This window comes from Saccoglossus kowalevskii, chromosome 3 (genome assembly GCF_978046115.1).
Source record: "Saccoglossus kowalevskii chromosome 3, keSacKowa6.1, whole genome shotgun sequence".
Lineage (NCBI taxonomy): Eukaryota > Metazoa > Hemichordata > Enteropneusta > Harrimaniidae > Saccoglossus > Saccoglossus kowalevskii.
The window spans coordinates 41,575,266-41,597,398 of record NC_140643.1 but is presented as its reverse complement, the minus strand read 5'-3'; the positions used below and the strand labels follow the sequence as shown (position 1 = coordinate 41,597,398).

At 34.3% G+C, this 22,133-nt stretch overlaps 1 protein-coding gene across 1 annotated transcript in view; it reads left to right on the top strand.

Moving 5' to 3' along the window:
* The window catches only part of LOC100368987 (dystroglycan 1-like), a 42,845-nt gene that overhangs the window by 516 nt on the left and 20,196 nt on the right, over positions 1–22,133 (top strand). The window lies entirely within an intron of this gene.

Here is a 22,133-nt window from a genome sequence, read left to right as displayed (position 1 = left end):
TGCTTCCTCGATAGCGGACGTTCATGTTTCTTCTGTGGTATCAAATCAACAGTGTTGGGTAACATTTCAGCCAGTCAAATATAACACGCTTGTCTGGCTGGGTACCGGTGACCCAAACTGCTCAACAGTTTATGTACTATTTCAAACGTAACACTCTGCTTGTTTATGTTATTCAACTGAATACCTATGGGGCAGCGGCCCCGAACAGAATACCCAGTCTCCAGTGATAATAAAAATGCTTACACGATTCTGGTTCCCATCAATTCTAACTTAATGCAGCCGCACCCCTGGACGACAAACAGATTTTGTCGAGCTCAGAAAGAATATATTGTTGGTACGCATTTTATTACCTGCTTGATTGGTATTGAACGTTTGCCAGGACGTGATTGAATGAAGATTTATTCTTGATCCCTCCGTGCGGCCACTGGTCGTGAAATTAGCTTAGTTAGAAACACAATGGTATGGCGAATAGTTCTATGTTACCTAAATTGTATTGATACCTGGCGTTTTGTCCGTATGCTATTAAGAATACTGGCTTTAATAGTCTTATTAGCACATACACTGAATGGAAGTCATACGCACAAAGTAACAGGAGCTGCTTTTTGACAGTCATATTTTCCAAAGTGTCACTATGGAATGTGAGAATAAAAAGCCTGTGTAAATACAAAACTGTTGCATTTATGGCTATGTTACAATTGACTGACAAAATCACTTGTAATTTTGCTGGTCTGCCTTGAAAAGTTTCTTTTAGCGTGATTAAGTTTATTCATTTGTCTGCTTTTTTTGGAACAAATTGGCCTATGTGGATTAATTTTTTTAGAACCAAATGTTCTAATTAAGACTTAGTTGAAGGAAAGATAAATGAACCCAACGCTAATTAGATTTCAGTGTTTGTTTGTAGGTTCATGTTGTGCTGGCAGGTAGCCCAAACCTGAAATTTGATCATGTTCTGTGAGATCCGCGCTTTGTTGTACTCAAGAAATTCTACTCAACACCTTTCGTATATAACTCATTTATAGTGTGTTGAAAACTCTGCACATAAAGGTTGATTTGTGGTATTGGTTCCCGTCTTGAATCACACAAGGAGGCTGGTGTGTGGTGTTGGTTCCCATCTTGCATCCTAACAGTCAAAGGGTTTGATTTTTGGTGTTGGCGACCTTCTTGCAATGTTGCACCAGGATGCTGGTTAATTACAGAGGTAAACATTATTTTTCAATGGCCACCAATAGCTGGTTTATGATGTTTTCTTTACTTGTATACAAGGGGTGATCAATAAGTTCTCGGCCTCACCATGAAACAAGTATCTCTATAAAAAGGAGATGACTCACAAAGAAATCCACAAAGACATGGTCACGGCACTTTGTGAAGACTCCCCTTGTTATTCCACTGTAAAGAAGTGGGATGCTAACTTTAAGCAAGGCAAGGAGAGCACAAAAGATTACCCAAAGTCTGGATGCCCAAAATTGTAGTTGGACAAAGTGGCTTGATTTGTGATGTTTGTTCCAATTTAAGAAACCTATCGCTGTAATGTTAGTATCATCTTGAAGTATTTTACAGTAGGATGACGCAGGTTAAAATAGTTTTCAGCCATTGGCTAATACTAACATTTCAAATTAGATTACTGTTGTCTGTAAATGTGGAGAAATGAAAAATTATGAATTTGTCAAGAAATTGGAAATTGAAATGTGTCACTGTTCATCCTATCAGATGACAAGAGTTATACAGTGTATGATTGCTACATTCAGGATGCAGGTACATATCCTACAAAAATTTGTCTAATCTTTTATGTTTATTCATAGATAATCACCTTGTGTTCAAATATGATCAAACATAGGAGATTGAAAATAAGAAAGAACAAATCTGGTTTGACAACTGTTGTCAGTCCTAAGTTTTGGTAGTCCATCTGTTATTTACTTCTTGAAGCCTAGAAAACACATCATTGTGAACAGCTGTTAATTTGGTAGCCATCAGTTTAACCCTTATCCTGCCAACCCCATGTACTTGTAAATTTACTTGACCAGATGTGAATAAGCCTTTCAAAAAACAAGGAAACAACAAGGAGCCCAGATGCACAGCTATAAAACTATAACATGATGGAGAAAAGATCGTATCATATCATGGATGAGTGAAATAAATTGATGTGACAGCGATAAAGTTTGTGAGATCCGAGCAAGAACTACTGTTGACTCATTTTGTGTGGACATCTCAGTAATGAGTAATACTGTGATAAGAATTGTTAATTTGATTGTAGGCTATTATATCCTTGATTGGTTTTATTATAGTCAACAGTGTTAGTACCATACACATGTGTCAATACACTATATATGTTTATGGGGGATATCAGATGTGACTTTAGTAACTCATTGACCCAATTTAGTGATATAATGAAGAATACCTACTGGAACCAGATGTTGGAGTAAAATACAGACACATATATGCCATATTTCACATCTGTTTTTTGTGTACTTATCTTTGCATAAGAGAAAAACAGTGATTCATTGATGTAAAGAGGTTTAAACATGGCAGAGTTTAACCACCTCCCTCCCATCATCTACATGTAAAATGTGAACCTGAGCGTGGTCTATTAAGAATAGCTGCATTTGACCTCAGTTAAATTGAATGATTTGATTGGGCATGCTAAGGAGCTGGATCCATCAATCAGCATGTTGGTAACAACAACTGGCATTGATTTAAAATTCCAACCAATCGATTGTGCTGTCTTATATCATGTCATAACTTAACTGACAAAAACAAGCTAATTTGCATTTGATTTCCCATGGAAATGCATCATATCACTTGACTTAGAGTTTCATTTATCATAGAAACACACCACATTACATGACATGATGTTATGTTGACAGTGAATACTGGTTTATTTGGGGAATTCTGCTAAGGTATAATAGTGAGATGACAACCAAATAAATGAACTTTGGCTGGCGAAGATGAAACCCGTTTTACATAATAGTTACGCAGGGATAAAAACAGATGAGCACATATTACGCTGATGACTATTCACAAAGGATGATAAGTGCATTCATTGGGGACTCAAAATAATTTGTGTGCCACAGTATTTAAGTTTTTCTTATTGATTGCCAACTTTCATTGGACATTATATTTTGTCATTTGAACAAATTCATACCTTCACCAATCAGTACTCTCTCATATTGAAATAGCTGTTCTTTTGGTTGAGCTGGTCACTTAATCAATATTCACAGAAGTCGTCAAGGTCATTTCCAGTACTTGGAATGCCCCTACCTAACCATTTTACAGCAAGTCTCAGAAGTATTGGGGCAGCCAATTTGCAAACTCGCTAGCGAATCAAATCATTTAAGGGAATCCAGACATGTACCAGGCTACGTAAAAGCATACTATGTTCCCTAATGTAATATAAATTCACCCAGAGTGGGCGTGACCGCAGGACGGCGCCAGCGAGATTCGAAAGCCAACGGTCCAATCAAAACCAAAGCAGTTAGCCAATTCGCTAGCGAGTTTGCAAATTGGTTGCCCCAATACTTCTGAGACTTGCTGTAATGCCCTTTATTGAGTAGAAGGCATTTTGTATTTAATCCCATCAAGTCCCACCCCTTACCGGTACTTTCATAAGATTTCTATATCTGGGTTCAAGTTTCATAACTACCAAACACTTTTAAAATACACTAAATTTGATTGACCAGTTGTGAAACCAGGATATTGGACATCATTTTGTTAATTGTTTTACTTTTTCAAACTACTGGTATAAAAATGCAAAGTCAATTGTGAGTATTGGGAATATGTAAACTACATCAGGAATATTTGAGTGGATTTAACTGAGTGCTAAGATGGTCAACACATGGAGGTAAATCTCTTTTTACTGCCATGGTCAACAGTAATCATAGTGAATGGATTTAACTGAGTGCTAAGATGGTCAACACATGGAGGTAAATCTCTTTTTACCGCCATGGTCAACAGTAATCATAGTTGTAACCATGGCGAAAATGACAGTAATAAAATTCACAAACGAGTGAATCACCAGAATTTATTTTTAAAAATCTCCTCAATGAACCTTTTAGTTTATCTTTTATCCTGCCAGCCTTCAAGGACTTGACTATATAAGGACTATACATACATGTATTTGAACTTTTTTTTATGTTTCTAAAAATATATACTGGGTTATATATAAAAAAAAGTAGGTCATTCCTTGTACAAAATTTAGAATGAGTATGCATGTAATAATTCTTTCCAGCAGATATTTACTGAAACAGTTCAGAAGTGAGTAATAAAGCATTAGGTGTATAAAAATAATGTCAGAATGATTCAAAGGTACTTGTAGGTTACCAAGATACTGCACACTGACTATTCTTGATTATAAATGTAGTATATAACTGTTACTACATAACTATGACATGAATTTATGCTTTTTGACTTGTTCAAATATAATATCAATCTCTACGAAGAATTACAATGAGCAAAAATTAATATAATGTAATTATTTTATGCATGACCTTTACGGTCATACATCCTGGTAATTTCTGTGGTTATTGTCATAACAGTAATATTTTCCAATATCATTTTTTTTTTATGTGAATTTTAGCCATGTTTAACTTATTAAAACTTCAATGATAACTACTTGCATTTTGAGGGAAAATAATTTAGGAATTACCACTGGTAGTGAATTTTTACCCCTAGAAAATGCCAGGATATCTTGTATATTAGATTGAGCACTTTCCTGTAGTTTAATATTGATAAATGTCTGTTTTCTACCATACATTTACAAGTAGGCTAATGTTTCTGCAATAGCTATAGTCAATGTTACAATACCTTTAACTATATTGATATTATTTATTTTAAAATAAACATCGTCATTTAACAATGGAAAAGAAAGAACAATTCTAAAACTACTGAAAATAGTAAAGAAAATGCATTGAACATGAAATGCATCAAGAAAGATGTATTGCTTAAAATATATCTGTTTGCCCCAAAAATATTAATGTATATATATATATGATACAATACCAACGAATGAACTGCCAAAACAACAGATAATTAATGGTATTCAATTCTGTGTGAGTTTTGTGAAAGCCAGTACATGTTTATAAATATTTGATTTTGTTACAGTCAATCTTCATCTTGGTCCCCATTATCATTTTCTGAAATGTGTAAAAGTTACGCAGGTGGTTGCTGTCATTTTGCAGTCTGTAGTCAGTAATATTTCACTCTCATCTATTCTAGACTCTCTGCTTGAGCTGTCAAAGCAAAGTAAAAAAAAAAAAAAAAACAGTTGTGGGGTTTTGCTAACATTCTTTGTACTCTCCTGTAATATTGACGAACACACTGTTTAGGATGGCATGCATTATTTAGCCCCAGACAATATTGGTGGGAACACTGTATAGGATGGCATGCATTATTTAGCCCCAGACAATATTGGTGATAACACTGTTTAGGATGGCATGCATTATTTGGCCCCAGACAATATTGGTGAGAACACTGTATAGGAAGGCATGCATTATTTAGCCCCCGACAATATTGGTGAGAACACTGTATAGGATGGCATGCATTATTTAGCCCCAGACAATATTGGTGAGAACACTGTATAGGATGGCATGCATTATTTGGCCCCAGACAATATTGGTGAGAACTCTGTATAGGATGGCATGCATTATTTAGCCCCAGACAATATTGGTGAGAACACTGTATACGATGGCATGCATTATTTAGCCCCAGACAATATTGGTGAGAACACTGTATAGGATGGCATGCATTATTTGGCCCCAGACAATATTGGTGAGAACTCTGTATAGGATGGCATGCATTATTTAGCCCCAGACAATATTGGTGAGAACACTGTATAGGATGGCATGCATTATTTAGCCCCAGACAATATTGTTGACGAACACACTGTATAGGATGGCATGCATTATTTGGCCCCAGACAATATTGGTGAGAAAACTGTATAGGATGGCATGCATTATTTAGCCCCAGACAATATTGGTGAGAACACTGTATAGGATGGCATGCATTATTTAGCCCCAGACAATATTGGTGAGAACACTGTATAGGATGGCATGCATTATTTAGCCTCAGACAATATTGGTGAGAACACTGTATAGGATGGCATGCATTATTTAGCCCCAGACAATATTGGTGAGAACACTGTATAGGATGGCATGCATTATTTAGCCCCAGACAATATTGGTGAGAACTCTGTATAGGATGGCATGCATTATTTAGCCCCAGACAATATTGGTGAGAACACTGTATAGGAAGGCATGCATTATTTAGCCCCAGACAATATTGGTGAGAACACTGTATAGGATGGCATGCATTATTTAGCCCCAGACAATATTGGTGAGAACACTGTATAGGATGGCATGCATTATTTAGCCCCAGACAATATTGGTGAGAACACTGTATAGGAAGGCATGCATTATTTAGCCCCAGACAATATTGGTGAGAACACTGTATAGGATGGCATGCATTATTTAGCCCCAGACAATATTGGTGAGAACACTGTATAGGATGGCTTGCATTATTTGGCCCCAGACAATATTGGTGAGAACACTGTATAGGAAGGCATGCATTATTTAGCCCCAGACAATATTGGTGAGAACACTGTCTCTGGAGATACCACAACCTAGATGTATGTGCATGTAATGGTATAACTATATTAGGTCATGCTAAAATTTGTGCTAGTCGTGGTAGAACTATTAGATCATGCTTAAACTAGATGCCATCAGTGTTACTGTGGTGCTAGAAGTAATAGAACTATTTAGTCATGCGAAAAACTTGCCTATATGTATAGATCTCTATAATGGTTAACATTCCTGTCTAGAAAGAAAATACAGTTGACACACTCCATGGCTTATCATTTGATACTGGCAGTAAAACACATGGCAGAACTAGGCTGTACAAAGTTTATTTATTTATTAACTTTTTAAAACTGAACTTCAGTTCCTGGGTGAAATCTGATCAGATCTCAAAAAAGATGGGAGCTGACTGATAAGTTGGTGTATAAAATTCCCTCCCTCCCTGGTTTTGGCAGGTCCAATGACGTGTGCGTCTATTAAATTGATCTTGATTCTGCATATCGGCTTCACAGTAAGTACTATATGTTTAATTTTTAAAGTCAGTATTTTGTCTCTGCTGATTTTCTGTATATAGGTCATGGACACTTGCTGCTTGTAAAGTTTACACCATCTCCCTCCCTAACCCCACATAGTTTGTTCATTGGATCCTGCTGAGACCTTATCCAATTAAAACAAGAGCTTACCCCCTATGGTTAAGATATGTGGTTGATTTCTCTCATGTACTGGTTTTGTCACCAAGACAACTAGAACAGCCATGAGTGGAATAACTGGTAATTAATTAAAATTGTGCTGTGTAGCAGAGAAGGGGAGGTGTTTTGATAGTTGTAACAGCCCTACTAAAGCCATTAGAAATACAACTTTGTTGGATCAAGATCTGGGTAGGTCAAGAGAAGTGTTTGCTTGGCCACTATCAGGACTATACTATCGGGGACACTGCAGACAAAGGTAGGTTTACTCACCAGATTGTACGTTTCCGTTAAAACAATACGCCTTGGGAAGAAAAGGAAGAAACACAGTGAATGTTACTGAAATTATATATTTTGTCAGTTGAAGTTGGTTGAAAAGTTGTGCTGGATACTTTTTTTGACCTTCAAAATCTATCAAAACACAGGCAAGATGGAATTAATCAAAAAGTTGAATTGAGAAGACAGATGAAGGTGGGTATCAAGTTACCTACTACAGACCAGTTAATGATCCCTTCAAACTGACCTTATGTTTAGTCATAGATAATCTCTACTCTCTGTTTTCTCTCAGCTCTCAAACTTGAAAAGGGAGTGTCTCAGCATTATGACCTCTGTTATAATAATAATAATATTTATTCACCTTTTGGGTAAATGCTTGCAAGTACAGATACAACTAAAACTTTAACTTTGTGAAATGTTAATTATAAAACTTCTGGCTGCTTTATATTTGTTAACTCATATGAGCATGTCTGACTTATAGCCAGTGAGTGCACTTTTTTCATATTTAGTCCTGTGGTATCAAATCTTAAATATTTCATGAGATTGTGTACAATAATATGGTTGTGCTGTCCAGAAAATGGTTATGGTAAGTTTATAAATGGTTTCATCACCCTCCAGTTCCAGCTAACATCCCTATGTTGTAATGGTGTGATTCATTTCCTGTTATTGGGACTGTGATGTTATTAGTTATGATAATATTAAAGGAGACATTCAAGCTGTATTTGATATGAATTCTTAAATCATGTTAAAGTGAATTGTTGATGTGAACTCATTGGACTAGGTGGGTTATTTTAAGGCTTGTGTTTGTTGTGATTTGCTGGGTCTTTATCTGCTGATTACATTCCTGAATTGCTTGTCAGTTTAGGGGTCATTTTTGATAGTGATTAGAACTGACCACTAATTACATATCAAAACAGGGTTTGTATATTGGCTCTGAAAAGATAGAAAAGAACTGATGAAGCGTACCAAATTACTGCCTCAAAGTTGGATAATTTTAGGTTGAGTTAGAGTCAAATTAGAATTGATGAAAGAAGGCTTTGCTTGCCTGTAAGTGCAACTAGTGTTATATTCACAGCTATTTCAGTGCATGTATATGTATTGGTATATTTACATCTTGATTAAAGCTGAATCTTACAAGTGTATAAAAATACTGGTTAATAAGGGTGCAAAATATATCTGATGGATAACGTCTGAAATTCACAATCAGGGATTGAAATAAGGTGTAATAAGTTGGGATGTATGTAGGCTCCTACCAACTCAATTTTTGAAACCAGTCAAACAAACAAGACACCCAACACTACAAAACATCACAGCATGGACTGGGAGATGGAGAGCGAGTCGGATAGAAATTATGGTGAGGATGGAAGATAGAATGATGTTGGCACTGTTAAATTATGAGTAAGATAGAGGGTCGAGTAGCAATGTCAGCTGTTGAATAACATTGTGAAGAAAAATGAAGCACATCGTAGTTTGAAGAGGCTTTTGGAGATAATTGTGTAGCACTGATATCTGTACGTAGAGAGCCATTGTCTGAAAACCTGGGACTATATGTAATCATCAGTTAAAATTGTGGTTTTCTGTATAAATTGAGAGGTTGCTTTAATCTCAAAAATCGTCATTGCTGCAACTTAATTATATTACCGGGTAGCCTTGCTTGTGGAGTATTCCAAGTAAGGTGCAAAGTATGTTGTTATTATCATTTTGGACTGAATGATCATGGTTAGAACCTACATTACTCGGAGAATTTCTTCTAAGACTTGGCTTTTGTGTCAGTGGGTGACCATGACATTGCTTGGCTGACAAAACATAGCATGCTTGGATTCTGAATATGCTAATTTTATGATGAGTTGTTGACAGTTTCCCCATGTGCTGAGTCAGCTGACAGTTGCCACAGAGTGAAAGTGCAACTATACTTACTGTTCTGCACGAAGTTATGGGTAATGTGCAAACTCTTTGCTGAATTCTAAATAAATAGTGAACCACACTATGATAGGCTGGTTACAGAGCTAAAGTTTGGCTGAAATAAATATGAAAAGGAAGACAGACAAAATGTAATGCCATACTTCAACGTGAAATATTCAACTGGAAAAACTGATTTGTCATCAAAATACATGTAATGTATTGTATATAGTATTATTCATAATCATATCATCTTGGCCAAATTTGATTTGTGGGTCCTACATGTGCAATTAATGTATAATAAAAATGTTGCTGATCTTGCACTTTATTATCGCATACATATATTAGGTTAGTGACATATTATTTATACCGCAATCTCTAGCATGTGTCAGGTACTCTATCAGATAAAGAATAGTGATGTCACATCCCATCCCATAGTTGTAGTGTTTGTAGTCACATCCCATTGTAGAGTTCAGACATGGTCACTATATCCATATAGTTGTAGTTTTTGTAGTCACATCCCATTGTAGAGTTCAGACATGGTCACTATATCCATATAGTTGTAGTGTTTGTAGTCACATCCCATTGTAGAGTTCAGACATGGTCACTATATCCATATAGTTGTAGTTTTTGTAGTCACATCCCATTGTAGAGTTCAGACATGGTCACTATATCCATATAGTTGTAGTGTTTGTAGTCGCATCCTATTGTAGAGTTCAGACATGGTCACTATATCCATATAGTTGTAGTGTTTGTAGTCACATCCCATTGTAGAGTTCAGACATGGTCACTATATCCATATAGTTGTAGTTTTTGTAGTCACATCCCATTGTAGAGTTCAGACATGGTCACTATATCCATATAGTTGTAGTGTTTGTAGTCACATCCCATTGTAGAGTTCAGACATGGTCACTATATCCATATAGTTGTAGTGTTTGTAGTCACATCCCATTGTAGAGTTCAGACATGGTCACTATATCCATATAGTTGTAGTGTTTGTAGTCACATCCCATTGTAGAGTTCAGACATGGTCACTACATCCATATAGTTGTAGTGTTTGTAGTCGCATCCTATTGTAGAGTTCAGACATGGTCACTATATCCATATAGTTGTAGTGTTTGTAGTCACATCCCATTGTAGAGTTCAGACATGGTCACTACCGGGGTATATCCATATAGTTGTAGTGTTTGTAGTCACATCCCATTGTAGAGTTCAGACATGGTCACCATATCCATATAGTTGTAGTGTTTGTAGTCGCATCCCATTGTAGAGTTCAGACATGGTCACTATATTCATATAGCTGTAGTGTTTGTAGTCACATCCCATTGTAGAGTTCAGACATGGTCACTACCGGGGTATATCCATATAGTTGTAGTGTTTGTAGTCACATCCCATTGTAGAGTTCAGACATGGTCACTATATTCATATAGATGTAGTGTTTGTATATTCTGTAAATTGATCCAGCAATCACTATAATGATCCAGATATGTGTATACAATGGAGTTCAAATCTGCAAGAAAAAATATAGAAGATTATTGGTCACAATATTCCAGTAGTATTACAGTCTGAACTTTGGGTTATATATGTAAAAATAATTGACTTAATCAAAAGTTGTGTAATGTTTTCTCAGACCACCGGTAGTTGTGTCTGTTTGAGACTGCAGTGTTTTTAATTAATCAGTCAATGAAGGTCCTGCAATGGCTGACCATCTGGTGAAGACTGTGAATGATGTCTAAACATATCCTGACAGTTTGCCTGTCTGGTTACATTGTTTGCTTTCAAAGCTGGTAAATACACAGTCACGGATTCAACACTTTCCTGTAGGACAGAGCATTCGTCCATCCGTCTATGCATGTGACCGGACTGGACCTATATCTCAGACATGCCTTGACCAATTACATCTAAACTTTACTACACATGCATCATACACAATATTATACATATAAACATCAACCATTTTTGTGCTAAAAAAATCATCAAATACAAGCATTTCTGGAATTCCAGTTGGATTTTGTTCAAACTTGGTACATACTTTAGACATTGTGGGCTCCTAATGCACATCATTTTGTTTTTCAGATCTGATTCAAAATGGCTGACTGGCGACCATTTTGTTTTAATGAATGCTGTTGCAGAGCAATATCTGACATGCTTTGACTGCACATGTATGCACATGTATTAGTTTGGCGATCAGATTCATATCTGGAATGTGTAATTAAACATCAAACAATCTATTGTTTGAGTTTATGTACAAGATGGTCCTGGTAGTTTTACTTTGCTATAATGTTTAATACATTTTTGTTTTATTTACTGTTAGCTTAGTTCAGTGGCACATATAAACAAGCAAGCAAACAAACTTTGTTGGCGTTCCTAAATTCTCTTTATTGACCCAAGTCTCATTTTGTACCGGGTATGTAATTAGACCAATGTTGCCATTATCTACTAAAACTGGATCAACTCCACAAGTGAAGTCGGGTAATTTATTGGTACTTCCAACAATTGTGGGACAGAGTATCCACGTTGTGGGTTTTTTGTTTGTTTTGTCCTCTTCTAATAAATTGGTGTACTGGTATAGAAATGTTTTTCACAAAATCTGTAATCATTGCCTCATTCCAAACATGTTTATTTTATCAAAATTGACTTGTTGAATGTTTAAATTCCTCCACTCAAATAGTTTAGTATATTTGAAAAAATACTACATGCCTGGACTGCTATTATTGTACCCCTGCACTAGAATTGAAATTAATTGATGTCATACGATTCTATGGATGTAATTGTATGCAAGCTAACCACCATGCTTTTCAGTGATAGTGATTTGTTTAATGCATAGTGATTTATTACCCTGTGTATTGTGTTTCCATTTTCTAACAGAATTAGAGCATGGGAAAAAACAACTGTATCTGATACTGTTGCTAAATCGTGCAATGTCTGTGGGAAACAGGCACTTCGAGAATGAACAGGAAGGAAAACCATAACTGAAATATTGTCTCTGATGTAGACACGCATAATTAACGTTCTGTTTATGCTAAGCCTTGCTTGAATTAGATTTAAATTGACAATCACACTCAAAATGAATTTATTCTAGTTCAATATCTATAGAAACATCAGTTTCAATGCAACTAATCCTTGTCCCAACTAGCCGTGGTGTCACTGCAGTCAACTGTGTTCTGATATAACGAAAATTCTATTGTATATGTGCATCAGTAGAGGTCTGATCATCTTTTCACACATTAAATTTAACATTTAACGATGCTACGAATTCTTTATATTATGTTGAGTGATAAGGTTATATCAAATGAATGATAATTTAAAATACAAGTAAAAAAACAATTCAATGGAAACAGTGTATTTGTGTTTTTCTCATAGCATTATGCCACACCCCTTTCTGATGGCCATTTTAAAATGAAAGTTGGCATACAACTAAGGTTCATACTTCTGAAATAAATTTTGATCCAATAATAGTTGTTGACAATGATAATTCGGGGTTCCCAAGCTATTGGAAATACAATGTATTTTGGCGTGAAAACCCGTTCATGCATGCCCATTGCAAAGGGTTTCGCGTGTGAGCAAATGTAAGTGTGTTGATTGAGTCTCCAACAGAGTGAATACATTGGTGTGTTTTCAGTTTTGATCAAGACATGTGAAGAATGGCAACTATAGTAGAATGTCCTGTTAGTTTGATTTAAGATTAAATAGAAACTAGGAGACAAATATGCAAAACCTTCCCTACAATTGAATGTTAGCATAGAAATTCAGTGGGTAAAGGGCAGCTGTGGTTCTCAATTGCTCTATCACCATTAAGAATACATCTTCCAACGCTTTTAAGTGGGTTGGCTAGATAATGGGTTTTATTCTAGTGAGATTTAAATTGCCAGTGTTAATAGCAAAAGGACCATGGGAAAATGACTGAATCAAACTTGTGTACTATATTTGTGGCACAGTTCTGTAATTAGATTTGAGAAAGCGGGTATTGCACGTAAATCTGGATGTGATCATATGGACATTCCAATGGTTGGATATCAAGATATGTCAGAGGTGACAGGGTCAAGGAATTACTATCCACCTACAACTTTGCTAGAGTGCCTATATAGAACACTGGCAGTCACTGGGTGTAAGCTTCTATTCAAAAAGCCAATTATGTACTCACATGTCTGTCTGTCTGCCTGCCAGCCTGCCTTTTAATCTTTTGACCAAGAAAAGTGGCTTGGCAAAGAGGTTTGTCCTGCCATTTTAGCTACTTAAGTAGCCAGGATAATGTACTCAAGTTCAAACAGACCATTTTTACACTGATTTGACTGCAAAGTGTCACTATAGTACTGTATTTATGCGCTATATATTTCCATGAGAATTGTTTTTTGCATGAGAAGTGCTACTTTCTCCCTGGAGGTTTGCTGACACCATTATAGCCAGGAGTTAAAATCCATGTATAAAATGCATAGGCATGATTTTTCATGTGAAGCATTTGTAGTTTTATACATGGAACTGTCTACTTAGGGTTTTTTAGAGTGCTCTACACATACTACACATGAACATATCACATGTCAAAGCCAAGGTCTTCTTCAAGTAGTTAGATATGCCACCAACATCATGTTTGTGATGGGTATAAACCAACATGTTTACTTAAGCCAGTCTTGATGCTGATCTAGTATGTGCCTTGGGGATTTTATAGGGGTAGCCAAGTGAATTTGATAAACTAAGGTCATCCAGAACTGTATTTGTAACACAAACTCCAGGGAAATATTAGAATTTTAACTGTCTAGAATGATTTTCTGGCTCCAATTTTTAATTTGATTGTTTGTTTTCTAGTCCTCAATAGGTTGGGTGGGTGTTGATGATTGAATGATTCATGATTGGAAGGGACAGGGACTTGCATCTAAGTGGTTGGTACTTGTGAAGAAAACTTGGTGGTATTGAAAACAAAACTACATATCACCTGTTTTCATGGGGCCCCTCCTGGTTTTGTAAAATGACCTTTTGAATTCCACTTTAATACAGGGGGAGCTTGGGTGTTTTACCATGTCAGTCTGCCTAGACTAGTGTCTGATCTGTTCAGTTGATTGTGGATGCACATTGACAACAAAGTTTACTTTTGTCAACAATGTTTTGCAGGTTTGAAATCAGACATTAAAATAATAGCCTAATGACCATAAAATACTTGCAAGAGAAAGAACATGGCGAATATTCTACAGCATTGAGCATTTATATGCGACCAGAATCGTTTGCTTACGATGAATTTTGTTTTCATTTCATAACAATTCAACAATTTATTTTTTGTACATTATTATAATCACTACTAATAGTACAGTAATACTGGTAGTAATAATCAACAATTGTGAAATGCAACATGACTGGATTTCACAACCTTAATCATTTGGCTATGCAAAGCAGTTGTTTTCGTTTTTATTGGAAACTTCTTTTAGAATATACTTTCTTTACAGCTAAAATAAAAAGCTTTTAGCCAATTCAGTAAAGATTTGATAAACAATTACACTAGGCAGGCAACATATTGGTAGTGCAAAGTATGCTATAAAATGTAAAATGTAATTTGCATACATGTTAATAAGTGCTCACCTTTGAGTTCATATGATACCAGGCAAATGTTGTGTAGTGTCTGAATGGGTTACAACCTCTGTTAATGTTGATGGGTGTAATGTTTCCGGTTATGGCTAGCTACTTCATTATGTACTCTACATACTCAGATATGCTGCCTTTGTTATAATTATCATAAAACCGTTGTCCTTGGTAACTTCTTACTTTTTACATCAATGAAAGTATTTAAAATACTGTTTGTGTATCATTTTTCTCTGTTCATGTGTTTCCTCCATTTACTTGTCTGAAAAGAAGGATTCTAACAATCTTGTGTTATTATTTAACAAAGTTGCTTGCTTCCATCTGTTTAGACATGAAGATAGAAATTAGTATAAGGTTATTACGAAGATACCTCAAAGTATGCACGAAGACAGTACAGCGACAGTATTGACCGACGCGCAGGACGATGCGACAGCGTACTGTCCGAGTGCATACTTTGAGGTATCTTCGTAATAACCTTATTATTATACATTTTTTCCTTCCAAGGATACATCATGGGAATGCCGAAATCCAAAAAGTTTAGAACAGAATCAGCGAACTTCTTTGTATGAAGTCCGGTCAAATCCTGGTGGCAGCCATGTTTGTTTTTATTATTAGAGGACGCTTACGCGCGTAATTGTTCTATATTTGGAATTCGCATTTCCTAATATAGTAGTATGAAAATACCCGGTAAAATACCGCAAAATTACAGCATGCTGTAACTTATGGCATTACGGTGACAGATGTATAATAATAATAACTATGATATTTTAGTTTTCATCTAAATGCACTGTTAAAGCAAAATAAGAAAATGTATTTTCTGTTACATAAATGCCAAGACAAGAATCTAAAATTTAGTGTATGTTGTTTTCAAAAGCTTGTTTTATACCTACTGCAATGCTCTATTAAATGCATTGCCAATAAAGGTGCATGTCAGTTAAAAAATTATGTTATAGCATGATTTTGGGTATAACATAAGTGCATATAATATAGTTTATTAAATAGAATATGAACAGCACACATTATCCTTTCAAACATTATCTTAGCACTTGAGCAATGTGTGTGAATATTTTTGTTGAGTAATTTATAGTTGACTTTAAATTAGGATATTATGCAAACGAGGGATTGAAAGCAAGGCAATAATAACCCTAGTATAAATAAATTGATTCATCCTCCTTATCCATTCATTCATCTCGATTCAGAGTCTGTTTATGCTTGTTTGTATCCCCAGGCTTGGACTCCATTATAAAGGTTGATTGAAGTTAGTAAAAATACAAATTGGCGTGTGTTATAGCTATGTTTGCATATTTATTATAGCAAGTACTGGGTTTATATTTAAACATTTTTAATATACCGCAAGAAACTTTTCATGTAAAAGATTCATTTGTTGTGATTTAAAAGACTTACCAGGTATAAACAATTTCTGTTACAAAAGTAAAAAATTATCTGTTTGCATCACCTGTTCAGACAAAAGCAGGGAATAGTAGAGTGAGTTTATTCTGTCTTTCTTGTCAAATATATTTTCATTATTGTAGTAGTTGTCTGGAGAGGCAGGGAATGGAATGTCTGTTAAATATCTGGTAATTACAGTTAACTTTTAAAGTACTATGTTGTGCCTTCCTTTTGGCCTGAAGTTAAAAAAATTACAATTTAGGTCAAAAATTATTTTTTTTTCATATGTAATAACAAGGTAATTGGTATTCACTACAGATTCTGCTTATAAATAATCCATCCAACTATGTTCATTTCATAGTGTTATTAATCATACAAAATCTGAAACATGAAAAACATGGATGATTGAAAATCTAGACTGTTCTAATGACAACATTGTCTTTGTTGTCAGTTTTATGGATTCATATTTTCTTCAGAGTAATCAATCATATGTATTTAGTTAAAAATCAATAATTTATTTTCTGTATTTCAACATATTAAAATTGGCTAAGTGCTGTGTGCAACCATTTATTCTTCCTCAGATCACAAAAAAAATATCTTGTGTGATACAGTAGCTTTGTATTTACCATCTTCAGCATTTTCAATCATATTCATACATTGTTGTCATAATTACTTCTTGATTATCAAAAACCATGAAAACAATTTCCTGATGGTATTTTCCTTATTTATATGAGAGGTTATCAATCAATCAATCATATAGACTAAAAATAGCATTTTTAAGCATTTTAAAAATTACACAAGGAAATTGCTCAGAATAAATAACCCTTGATATTTGTCACAGATTACTGGTGTACATGTTGACCGCTTTCAGATTCCATCCTATCCTCAATTTCACTGCAAACTCGTAGTTTCTGTAATTTCAATGTAATTAATTTAACAGATTTTGCAACCAATAAAAGTTGCCTTTTAAGTACAACAATGAATAATTTGGAAGAACTCATTACAGAACAGATTTGTTTTCTTGAAAGTTAAGTAAACCAGAATTCATTTTATCCTGCTCTGTCTTGTATTTAAGATCTCAGATGATTCAAAGTTCTGATCTTTGCAGATTTGTTGAGATTTTATAAAAAGTTATATCATTACTTGCAATACTAATTAATATTGACAAATTCTAACAACCATTTTGAATTTATAAATTTGTTTATGTCCACAGGCTTCTGCCAGTCACTGTACATGATATATTTTATACCAAATGCATGACCCTAATGAATGTCATAGTGGAAAGAATTTATCAAGGTTAGAACTGTCCTTAGCCATAGCCTATTTCCTTGACGAAAGTAAAATTGATAAAATCAGCTGTTTCTGGGTTAACTTTAACCCAGTCAGTCAGTCAGTCAGTCAGTCAGTCTATAGTATGCCATCTAAAATGTAACAGGAAATGAGTACTTCACATTAATTGTATTTTGCTATTAAAGTGGAATGGCTTGCTGTTTCAAGATGTACATAATGAAAACATGTTGCTTGTAATGCGATAAAGAGTTTAATTAAGCTTACATGTAGTTGTCAGTATACTAAGAGTAATAACTGACTGGAAGTAATAATTGTTTTCTTCTTTCATTGTCTATAGGACAATGATTAAAATGCTCTTTTTTGATATACATGTAAAGAGTACACACAAAGTAGCAATTATAAATGACAAGTTAATTCATATCTTGTTGCCATGGTAGCCATCTGCATAATTTTTAAGTGTCTCTAGGGAAACAAAACTGCCATTTTGTCTTTAACACCTGTCCAAGTAATTAAAAATATTTTGTTGTGAAATAAATTAACTAAAAATTGTAAGCTCTCTAGAGTCATTCCTCTATCAAGGTCAGAAAAGTTTAAAACTGGATGACTGTGTTGAATATTAGTTTCATTTTTAATTTGTCAGCCCGTCAAATTGACTTGACTTATGAATGCTGACAACTTATTAAATTATGCAACCATCTGCATTACTCAATTATCATATTTTTCTTTAAACTAATTTACTTTATTATTGCTCTTCAAATTACATAGCAAACTCCCTATCTTCCCAATCTGGTGTTTCAATATCAGTACCCCCTAAGTTTAGTATGAAATGACTGTTTGTGTTTCCTGCAACTGTTAATTGTGAAGAACCACATTTTCTTTCAGTGTGGAAATGGCAGAGACAAGGTAAATCTTTTTACTAATACTAGCTTCTTATTAGTCCTAATAATGATGTAGTAAGTAGTCATGTATTTTATTCCTTTCGTAATCCTATTTTTGCAATGAGTCATTTGTGTGTGTTTAGTCTCAGCGTTTATGAATTTGCTTCTTCAACAAAGCTTGTCTCTATGCTCTTGGATGATACAATAATGGCTTATAATCATGTGTCGTGTTCATGTTCTCTATCAGTGTATTCTCTAGATGTATTCAGTTCCCTCACCCTTGCTGCCTGTGCTTGGAACACTATAAACTCTCATTGATTTTTGATGCGTTTTATAGAGCTCAGTTATTTCCTCTGCATATCTTATCGGTGAATATGGTGAAATAAAAATAATTGTCTGGTTAATGTAACGAGAAATGTTTTAGCCTAATGGCTATTCTATTTGTACAGTCTCGTATTTTTGAAAATACAATTATAGATTGCTAATGTATTCTCTACTATCCATGTATGCTGTATTTATTCTGGCACATTACTGCTCCTCAAATTCAGAGACTGTTGAGCAAGTGTACGCTGACACTCTATTTGTATTGTAATATCAAATATTGGATTTCTTCCTTTTATAGACATACAACGTAGTACCATGTCAGAGGTTTTCTAACGTTAAAATTAGATTATTTTACACCATAATATTAAAAAATTACTTGTATTTTAGACAGATGTTTTGACATTATCTTTCATCTGTAAAACTACAAAGTTGATTCTGGAAATAAACTGGTGCGAAAGATGAATAATTCCATTTATTGATTGATTAATTAATTAATTAGACACAAATTTTTGCTAGGTTTAGCACTTTTATACTTATTTCTACATTGTCCTTTAAATACAGAATACCATTTGAATTTCCGCAATTGAGGCAGTTTACAATATATACTGTAAATTACTTTATTTTCGCATGGAATTAATTTTCGCTATTTTCGCTGAATGAACGATTCATTGAAAATAAAATCCAGCGAATGTACTTTTCCCCCCTATATTTTACTACATTCAACTCGTCAAAAATTAGTGAAAATAAAATCCACACAAAACACCCAAAAAGTCTTTTCAGCGAAAATTAATTCCGGCTAAAATAAAGTATTTCACAGTACTGTGTGGCATGGACATGCAACCTAACACTGATCTAATATTGCATAATATATGTATCTGCCAGAAATTTTGAATTGTAGATTTCTATTAAAATTCTAATAAATGTCAATTTTAATATACCTGGTAAATGATTATAAGCTCTGTAATTTGTGTTTTTGCCGTCAAGTATCTTTTTTACAATGATTTGCATGGATTAAATGAACAAGTATTTTACAAGGAGATGGATTTATGGAGTCATCTCATCTTTAAAACTTTAAAGTATATGATGAGAATGCAGCTGTGTAATTTGCTGTCAGCAGATGATTGAAAGGAATCCTGTTGTAACTATGGCCAGCTTGATCTCTGCTGACTAAATGATTAATGTGAGCAGAAACTGCACACTTTTGACCAGGGTTCTTAAAAAATGGCTGATTGAATCCAGAATAGCTAACTCTAATTTGTAACTGTTTTAGGGGTTGCATGAACTAATCAATTTTACCATGGTAGAGTTGTTTTCACTAATCCATCACTTAATCCTGTTTTGTGATTATTACAAATTGAGGGTAGAGGTGTATTAGCGAGTAATTATGTGGTATTCATGGGAAGACAATGACTGGGGCCCAGTGTGGGTTACAGTTTTGGCATTTTAAAAAATATGTTCAACTTTAACGAGGTTCTGCCAGAATTAAAAAGTATGCTATATCTTCTTCATCCATTCATTATTGCTGGTTAATGCCATTAAGATACTAAAAATAAAACAAAAAACAGGATCACTGGACATTGTTTTTAAGAAACAAGAGTTGAAAATGTCATGGTAAAAAATGGTTAAAATTCTATGGTGAATTATTTCTTCATATTCCAAAATTTTGCCTAGTGACATGGGATGAAAAAAAGTTATTTTATAAAAAATATTATTTTGATATGAATCCTTATATTGTTAAAACTTTTCTAAAAATTTACATCAAATTTACAAGTTTCCAGTGTGATAATAGTTTTATATTATATATAACAGGAAGTTTTGTCTACAATGCATTACATATACCCCAGTATGCTTAGTAGCACAACATTTTAATTGCTAAATCAAGTGTTGAGTCTGGTAAAATATTCACTCATAATAAAACTAAGTTCAATTTTGCATATTTTTCATACAAAACCATTATCAGGAATGATGGTACTGGTAGCTGTAAACCATAGGTTCAAGAAGATAAATCTAAGATAGGTGAAGCACAAATCTGAGATTGTTTAGAGTTTTAGTATTAACAGTAACCGATAAACTAGGAGAACATTTTTGAGGTTTAACTGTTTCAGTTGTGCCGTATTAATTGAAAAACATGAAGATTAAATTATAATGACCTCATTGTTCTTTTTTGATCAGATTTATTCATTTTTATTTTAGGCTCATCAGGCTAATTGGAGAGGTTTTGAAATTTGACATGGCAAATTTTAAGAAATTTCTGTCTATTTTTCTCACCGTCATCTTGTTGTGTGGTCCTGCTGTCTAATCGTGATATAATGACTACATTAGTGTGAGAGCCACCATAATACAATAGTATATAAAATAGTTGAAATTACTAGTAAAAATAGTCACATATTTTGAATATCTTGCATTCAGAGATGAAAAAAAACACATACAGACTTTAGATTGAATAGTTATTGTGTTCAAAATGATGTTTTGTTTGCCTCAGGAAGTAAATGTACGGATAGGTATTTGTCATCTATATCTAAAGGTACCTTGCACGTTCTGTCAGTCTCTAGAGAAAAAGAGAGAGAAAGAAATGCTCATTTGTTAAAGAATATTTGACCACATTGAAGACTATCTATCTGTATATGGAATTTTCTTCATACCAGTACTTTTCTCATGGATTTTATGCAATGAAACAAAAGATTGAGGTCAACTGAACAAAATGTTATAGAAAATGGCAATATTTGCTTTTATCTTTTTAAATTAATGTTCTTGTGATACAATTTTGTCTGTGGCGTAAGCTAGAATAGTTGTAAGTGTTATTGTTAAAACACTAAATGTTTTAGAAATGTTCAGCTTAGTAATATTTTACCATACATTCCACATATGCTAAGTAACATGTGATATTTTAATTACGCTTAAACTCTTTTATTTTAACTAGATGGACTGTTCCATAGGATACTTTATTGGCCATCTCACAGCCATGTCAAACACTAATAAGCTTTATTCCTCTAGACACCCATCTGTCAAAAAGGAATTGACAGAACTATATGAGATCAATAAATGAATTTGAAGGCCGTGCTTGTGCCTAGACTTGTAATAAGTAACTGTGCTATAACTCTAAAAAATGATGTCATCTGTTATGCTGCTAATTTGAATAATACAATGCATGTCTATGGGAAAAAAGAAAGTGCTTCTCAGAAATTCTGTCAAAGTGTAGATTTAAGTGGAATTTTTCCCCTAGTGACATTTTGTCTGTTTTGATTATACAGAAATGACTG